The sequence below is a fragment of the Anopheles nili genome (genome assembly GCF_943737925.1).
Source record: "Anopheles nili chromosome X unlocalized genomic scaffold, idAnoNiliSN_F5_01 X_unloc_3, whole genome shotgun sequence".
NCBI classification, from domain to species: Eukaryota; Metazoa; Arthropoda; class Insecta; order Diptera; family Culicidae; genus Anopheles; species Anopheles nili.
In genome coordinates this window covers 1005416-1012500 of record NW_026525489.1, presented here as the reverse complement: position 1 = coordinate 1012500, position 7085 = coordinate 1005416, and positions in this window count along the sequence as shown.

Sequence of the window (7085 nt, the reverse complement as noted above, 5' to 3'; positions counted from 1 at the left end):
ACCACGCACGTGTCTTATATCTCCGTAAGTAAGGGTCTGACGGTCTTGGACACCTTTAGCAAAAAGTTGCGTCTTATCGAATGGAACATTTCACTAGAACACCACGAAACGATCCGACCACTCCTTCGACCTGTTTTGGGGTTTTGCAGTTTTCCATGGGGTATTTTGTATGGGGAAAACCGACCCATGCCCGTATCTCCGTACCTAAGCGTCTGACGGTCTTGGACCCCTTTAGGTAAAAGTTGCATTTCGTCGAGCTGAACATTTCACTAGAACATCGCGAAACGATCCGACGACTCCTTCTGGGAGTTTTTGGGGTCGGAAGGTTTTCTGGGACTTAGTCTCTGGAGCAACATTTCTGAAGCTCGGCACGGGCAACCACGCACGTGTCTTATATCTCCGTAAGTAAGGGTCTGACGGTCTTGGACACCTTTAGCAAAAAGTTGCGCCCTATCGAATGGAACATTTCACTAGAACACCACGAAACGATCCGACCACTCCTTCGACCTGTTTTGGGGTTTTGCAGTTTTCCATGGGGTATTTTGTATGGGGAAAACCGACCCATGCCCGTATCTCCGTACCTAAGCGTCTGACGGTCTTGGACCCCTTTAGGTAAAAGTTGCATTCCGTCGAGCTGAACATTTCGCTAGAACATCGCGAAACGATCCGACGACTCCTTCTGGGAGTTTTTGGGGTCGGAAGGTTTTCTGGGACTTAGTCTCTGGAGCAACATTTCTGAAGCTCGGCACGAGCAACCACGCACGTGTCTTATATCTCCGTAAGTAAGGGTCTGACGGTCTTGGACACCTTTAGCAAAAAGTTGCGTATAACCATCCTCGTCAATACTCTCGAACACTGTAACTCGATCCGACCACTCCTTGGTACACTTTTGTGGGTTGCCAGTTTCGGTTGGGACTTAGTCTCTGGAGACCAAATTCTGAAGCTCGGCGTGGGTACCGACTTTTCGTGCACGTCCGAGGGCCTCGACCGCCCCGAGAACCCGGACCTTCAGGATTTTGGCCATTTTTGGGGGTGCACAAAAGTGTTCGTAATCAACCTCGGATTGTACTTTTCATCATCTAGGGGCACCGTAGGGACCGAAAAAAGTGGTTTCGCATGATAGTCCACCTCGACCCATGTCGACCCTTGCGCGACCCCGACCTTCAGGATTTTGCTCTACGGAAGGGGGTGCACAAAAGTGTTCGTAATCAACCTCGGATTGTACTTTTCATCATCTAGGGGCACCGTAGGGACCGAAAAAAGTGGTTTCGCATGATAGTCCACCTCGACCCATGTCGACCCTTGCGCGACCCCGACCTTCAGGATTTTGCTCTACGGAAGGGGGTGCACAAAAGTGTTCGTAATCAACCTCGGATTGTACTTTTCATCATCTAGGGGCACCGTAGGGACCGAAAAAAGTGGTTTCGCATGATAGTCCACCTCGACCCATGTCGACCCTTGCGCGACCCCGACCTTCAGGATTTTGCTCTACGGAAGGGGGTGCACAAAAGTGTTCGTAATCAACCTCGGATTGTACTTTTCATCATCTAGGGGCACCGTAGGGACCGAAAAAAGTGGTTTCGCATGATAGTCCACCTCGACCCATGTCGACCCTTGTGCGACCCCGACCTTCAGGATTTTGCTCTACAGAAGGGGGTGCACAAAAGTGTTCGTAATCAACCTCGGATTGTACTTTTCATCATCTAGGGGCACCGTAGGGACCGAAAAAAGTGGTTTCGCATGATAGTCCACCTCGACCCATGTCGACCCTTGCGCGACCCCGACCTTCAGGATTTTGCTCTACGGAAGGGGGTCGACTTGTGCGCAACCCCGACCTTCAGGATTTTGCTCTACGGAAGGGGGTGCACAAAAGTGTTCGTAATCAACCTCGGATTGTACTTTTCATCATCTAGGGGCACCGTAGGGACCGAAAAAAGTGGTTTCGCATGATAGTCCACCTCGACCCATGTCGACCCTTGCGCGACCCCGACCTTCAGGATTTTGCTCTACGGAAGGGGGTGCACACTTGTGCGACCCCGACCTTCAGGATTTTGCTCTACGGAAGGGGGTGCACACTTGTGCGACCCCGACCTTCAGGATTTTGCTCTACGGAAGGGGGTGCACAAAAGTGTTCGTAATCAACCTCGGATTGTACTTTTCATCATCTAGGGGCACCGTAGGGACCGAAAAAAGTGGTTTCGCATGATAGTCCACCTCGACCCATGTCGACCCTTGCGCGACCCCGACCTTCAGGATTTTGCTCTACGGAAGGGGGTCGACTTGTGCGCAACCCCGACCTTCAGGATTTTGCTCTACGGAAGGGGGTGCACAAAAGTGTTCGTAATCAACCTCGGATTGTACTTTTCATCATCTAGGGGCACCGTAGGGACCGAAAAAAGTGGTTTCGCATGATAGTCCACCTCGACCCATGTCGACCCTTGCGCGACCCCGACCTTCAGGATTTTGCTCTACGGAAGGGGGTGCACAAAAGTGTTCGTAATCAACCTCGGATTGTACTTTTCATCATCTACGGGCATCGTAGGGACCGAAAAAAGTGGTTTCGCATAATAGTCCACCTCGACCCATGTCGACCCTTGCGCGACCCCGACCTTCAGGATTTTGCTCTACGGAAGGGGGTCTACTTGTGCGCAACCCCGACCTTCAGGATTTTGCTCTACGGAAGGGGGTGCACAAAAGTGTTCGTAATCAACCTCGGATTGTACTTTTCATCATCTAGGGGCACCGTAGGGACCGAAAAAAGTGGTTTCGCATGATAGTCCACCTCGACCCATGTCGACCCTTGCGCGACCCCGACCTTCAGGATTTTGCTCTACGGAAGGGGGTGCACAAAAGTGTTCGTAATCAACCTCGGATTGTACTTTTCATCATCTAGGGGCACCGTAGGGACCGAAAAAAGTGGTTTCGCATGATAGTCCACCTCGACCCATGTCGACCCTTGCGCGACCCCGACCTTCAGGATTTTGCTCTACGGAAGGGGGTCGACTTGTGCGCAACCCCGACCTTCAGGATTTTGCTCTACGGAAGGGGGTGCACAAAAGTGTTCGTAATCAACCTCGGATTGTACTTTTCATCATCTAGGGGCACCGTAGGGACCGAAAAAAGTGGTTTCGCATGATAGTCCACCTCGACCCATGTCGACCCTTGCGCGACCCCGACCTTCAGGATTTTGCTCTACGGAAGGGGGTCGACTTGTGCGCAACCCCGACCTTCAGGATTTTGCTCTACGGAAGGGGGGGCACAAAAGTGTTCGTAATCAACCTCGGATTGTACTTTTCATCATCTAGGGGCACCGTAGGGACCGAAAAAAGTGGTTTCGCATGATAGTCCACCTCGACCCATGTCGACCCTTGCGCGACCCCGACCTTCAGGATTTTGCTCTACGGAAGGGGGTCTACTTGTGCGCAACCCCGACCTTCAGGATTTTGCTCTACGGAAGGGGGTGCACAAAAGTGTTCGTAATCAACCTCGGATTGTACTTTTCATCATCTAGGGGCACCGTAGGGACCGAAAAAAGTGGTTTCGCATGATAGTCCACCTCGACCCATGTCGACCCTTGCGCGACCCCGACCTTCAGGATTTTGCTCTACGGAAGGGGGTCTACTTGTGCGCAACCCCGACCTTCAGGATTTTGCTCTACGGAAGGGGGTGCACAAAAGTGTTCGTAATCAACCTCGGATTGTACTTTTCATCATCTAGGGGCACCGTAGGGACCGAAAAAAGTGGTTTCGCATGATAGTCCACCTCGACCCATGTCGACCCTTGCGCGACCCCGACCTTCAGGATTTTGCTCTACGGAAGGGGGTGCACACTTGTGCGACCCCGACCTTCAGGATTTTGCTCTACGGAAGGGGGTGCACACTTGTGCGACCCCGACCTTCAGGATTTTGCTCTACGGAAGGGGGTGCACAAAAGTGTTCGTAATCAACCTCGGATTGTACTTTTCATCATCTAGGGGCACCGTAGGGACCGAAAAAAGTGGTTTCGCATGATAGTCCACCTCGACCCATGTCGACCCTTGCGCGACCCCGACCTTCAGGATTTTGCTCTACGGAAGGGGGTCTACTTGTGCGCAACCCCGACCTTCAGGATTTTGCTCTACGGAAGGGGGTGCACAAAAGTGTTCGTAATCAACCTCGGATTGTACTTTTCATCATCTAGGGGCACCGTAGGGACCGAAAAAAGTGGTTTCGCATGATAGTCCACCTCGACCCATGTCGACCCTTGCGCGACCCCGACCTTCAGGATTTTGCTCTACGGAAGGGGGTCTACTTGTGCGCAACCCCGACCTTCAGGATTTTGCTCTACGGAAGGGGGTGCACAAAAGTGTTCGTAATCAACCTCGGATTGTACTTTTCATCATCTAGGGGCACCGTAGGGACCGAAAAAAGTGGTTTCGCATGATAGTCCACCTCGACCCATGTCGACCCTTGCGCGACCCCGACCTTCAGGATTTTGCTCTACGGAAGGGGGTCTACTTGTGCGCAACCCCGACCTTCAGGATTTTGCTCTACGGAAGGGGGTGCACAAAAGTGTTCGTAATCAACCTCGGATTGTACTTTTCATCATCTAGGGGCACCGTAGGGACCGAAAAAAGTGGTTTCGCATGATAGTCCACCTCGACCCATGTCGACCCTTGCGCGACCCCGACCTTCAGGATTTTGCTCTACGGAAGGGGTCTACCCTTGCTCGACCCCGACCTTCAGGATTTTGCTCTACGGAAGGGGGTGCACAAAAGTGTTCGTAATCAACCTCGGATTGTACTTTTCATCATCTAGGGGCACCGTAGGGACCGAAAAAAGTGGTTTCGCATGATAGTCCACCTCGACCCATGTCGACCCTTGCGCGACCCCGACCTTCAGGATTTTGCTCTACGGAAGGGGGTCTACTTGTGCGCAACCCCGACCTTCAGGATTTTGCTCTACGGAAGGGGGTGCACAAAAGTGTTCGTAATCAACCTCGGATTGTACTTTTCATCATCTAGGGGCACCGTAGGGACCGAAAAAAGTGGTTTCGCATGATAGTCCACCTCGACCCATGTCGACCCTTGCGCGACCCCGACCTTCAGGATTTTGCTCTACGGAAGGGGGTCTACTTGTGCGCAACCCCGACCTTCAGGATTTTGCTCTACGGAAGGGGGTGCACAAAAGTGTTCGTAATCAACCTCGGATTGTACTTTTCATCATCTAGGGGCACCGTAGGGACCGAAAAAAGTGGTTTCGCATGATAGTCCACCTCGACCCATGTCGACCCTTGCGCGACCCCGACCTTCAGGATTTTGCTCTACGGAAGGGGGTGCACAAAAGTGTTCGTAATCAACCTCGGATTGTACTTTTCATCATCTAGGGGCACCGTAGGGACCGAAAAAAGTGGTTTCGCATGATAGTCCACCTCGACCCATGTCGACCCTTGCGCGACCCCGACCTTCAGGATTTTGCTCTACGGAAGGGGGTCGACTTGTGCGCAACCCCGACCTTCAGGATTTTGCTCTACGGAAGGGGGTGCACAAAAGTGTTCGTAATCAACCTCGGATTGTACTTTTCATCATCTAGGGGCACCGTAGGGACCGAAAAAAGTGGTTTCGCATGATAGTCCACCTCGACCCATGTCGACCCTTGCGCGACCCCGACCTTCAGGATTTTGCTCTACGGAAGGGTCCTCTCTGTACAAGGTTTAGGGGTACATTTTCACCCAAAAACCACTATCGCTCATACGAAACAACTCCTCGACATGTGTCTTCTCTGTGAATTTGGCCCCGATCTGACGAGTAGTTTTCGAGATATGCCCCTCTGAAGGTACATATTGGGACTTAGCCGATTTTCACCCATTGCGGTGTCTATGGGGTGTTGGGAATCGCTCTACCGACCAGCCGGTTGGAGATATCGAGTTGCGGTCTTCGGCGCGTTTGCTCAACTTTGTAATGCCTACTTTTCGTCCATACACACAACACCTCGCAGAGTTCTCCTTCTGCCAGATATAGCGCGTGCCCCTTTGTTCGTGCACCATTTTGCCCGTTTTTCGCACATTGCCTCGAAACCATGCGTCCGACGCTTTTGCGTCCCAAGTAGTGATGTTAGAACACCACCGTGGCTAACTTTCGTCCATATACGCCAACTCCGTGCAATGTCTCCATCACCCTGTTTTTGGGTGAAAACCCATTTCTTAGACTTAGCCGATTTTCACCCATTGCGGTTTCTATGGGGTGTTGGGAATCGCTCTACTGACCAGCCGGTTGGAGATATCGATTCCCGGTCTTCGGCGCGTTTGCTCAACTCTGTAATGCCTACTTTTCGTCCATACACACAACACCTCGCAGAGTTCTCCTTCTGCCACATATAGCGCGTGCCCCTTTGTTCGTGCACCGTTTTGGCCCGTTTTTCGCACATTACCTCGAAACCATGCGTCCGACGCTTTTGCGTCCCAAGCACCGATGTTAGAACACCACCGTGGCTAACTTTCGTCCATATACGCCAACTCCGTGCAATGTCTCCATCACCCTGTTTTTGGGTGAAAACCCATTTCTGGGACTTAGCCGATTTTCACCCATTGCGGTTTCTATGGGGTATTGAGAATCGCTCTACCGACCAGCCGGTTGGAGATATCGAGTTGCGGTCTTCGGCGCGTTTGCTCAACTTCGTAATGCCTACTTTTTGTCCATACACACAACACCTCGCAGAGTTCTCCTTCTGCCACATATAGCGCGTGCCCCTTTGTTCGTGCACCGTTTTGGCCCGTTTTTCGCACATTGCCTCGAAACCATGCGTCCGACGCTTTTGCGTCCCAAGCACCGATGTTAGAACACCACCGTGGCTAACTTTCGTCCATATACGCCAACTCCGTGCAATGTCTCCATCACCCTGTTTTTGGGTGAAAACCCATTTCTGGGACTTAGCCGATTTTCACCCATTGCGGTGTCTATGGGGTGTTGGGAATCGCTCTACCGACCAGCCGGTTGGAGATATCGATTCCCGGTCTTCGGCGCGTTTGCTCAACTCCGTAATGCCTACTTTTCGTCCATACACACAACACCTCGCAGAGTTCTCCTTCTGCCAGATATAGCGCGTGCC